At 33.9% G+C, this 1,494-nt stretch overlaps 1 long non-coding RNA gene across 1 annotated transcript in view; it reads right to left on the bottom strand.

Moving 5' to 3' along the window:
* LOC104996721 overlaps nucleotides 1–1,473 on the bottom strand; it is a 2,600-nt gene extending 1,127 nt beyond the window's left edge. Inside the window, exons 1-2 of the long non-coding RNA XR_826238.1 lie at nucleotides 1,279–1,473; nucleotides 408–520 (exon numbers count right to left, since the gene is read on the bottom strand). This is a non-coding gene — a long non-coding RNA (uncharacterized LOC104996721). The remainder of the gene's footprint in view (nucleotides 1–407; nucleotides 521–1,278) is intronic.
* Between the last annotated feature and the right edge of the window lie 21 nt (nucleotides 1,474–1,494).

Genomic DNA, 1,494 nt, shown 5'->3' with positions numbered 1-1,494 from the left:
TTTGGCTTTGGTAGAAATCCTATTTTTCTGGTTCAGCTTTAGTTTTGGAAGGTTAAATCAATAAAGGGCTACTTCAGTGTCATTTCTGGCAACCTCAAACTTACGCAAGTCAAACACTACCAATAAAATGAGAAAAATGTATGTCATTCAGATTTGTTGTTAATACGGGAGTATTCATGATTACCTAATGTGGGATAAGGGCCTTTTAAACAAACTCAACAGAATAAATAATAAAAAGGTAGCTACAAATATCCACTATGTTTGAAAACCAACGTGAGTCTTCAGATACCCCTTAATTTTATATTTCCACAGTTTCAAAAACAGTCCAGAAATTTCAACTTTGCAGTTCTCTCAAAACAATCAAGATATGTTACAAAAGCATAGCTAATAAAATCCTCAGCCATTACCTGATGTGTAATAAGGGCCCTTTAAACACACTCAGTGGTTTCTTGAAAGTTTTCATTTTGGAATCAACTTTTTCATTCTCATCTGCTTTGGAAGTAGGTTCCATTATGTTACCCTAAGGACAAATTATATATGAAGAAAGATAAAAAAATTGAGTTTCACACAGGTAGTTCATTAGGTCACAAAGTAAGCATTATAGTGACTCGATCCAAATTATAATATTTAAGCTAGGTTTACTATATATTAAATATATAATTTAGATATAATAATCAGATCATTAACCTATATTTGAGTGCCTACTATATAAAGAAGCCCCTTTAGAAAATGTAACATGGTCTTTCTCTTAAGAGTCTTTTTATTTTTAGTTTTTTTGGCCACACTGCACAGCTTGTGGGATCTTAATTCCCCAACCAGGGATTAAACCTGGGCCCTGGGCAGTGAGAACACTGCATCCTAATCACTGGACCACCAGGGAATTCCCCTCACTTATGTATTTTAAAATCTTTTCTACATAGAATATATTTATATCTCTATCAAGTTCCTGATATAAAAACATAACAACTCAGTGTTCTTTAAAAGTGACAAAGAGGGGGTAGATCAAGGGTACGTTTTAAGTTACTTTTACTTTAGATAAAACATTTTTTGGATAAAAGGATTCTTTCAAGGTGTGTTTTGCCAATTTTTATACAAAGCATGGAATCAGCCTTTTATATAATGTAGTGGTACTAACAGTCAGCTAGTGCCATCCTTGCTCTTTTTACATTTCAAGATATAGAAGGGCAGCAGGTTTAGTGAATTATCTAAATTCACATAGCCAGCTGGTGGGACGAGATCACATCTTTTGTCTCTCTCAAATTTTTTTGTTAAAATTACCTTTTTAGGAAGAGTTGTTTGTTCTTCATTAGAAATTGTTTCCAAGGTATCTTTGCCATCACTTTCTATATCTTCTTTACTTGAAGCTTCATCCTCACTGGCAATAGGCCCATTTTCACACAATGGTGTTTGGAAATCATCATCTACAAGTGGTGGGTAGCTATACTTGAAAGGATCCTGAGGAAAAAGAATTTTGTATCAGCTTGCTGAGAGGTG

Source organism: Bison bison, unplaced genomic scaffold (assembly GCF_000754665.1).
Source record: "Bison bison bison isolate TAMUID 2011002044 unplaced genomic scaffold, Bison_UMD1.0 scf7180017851635, whole genome shotgun sequence".
Lineage (NCBI taxonomy): Eukaryota > Metazoa > Chordata > Mammalia > Artiodactyla > Bovidae > Bison > Bison bison.
Note: the sequence above shows the minus strand (reverse complement) of the source record. Positions and strands in the feature narration are given on the sequence as shown.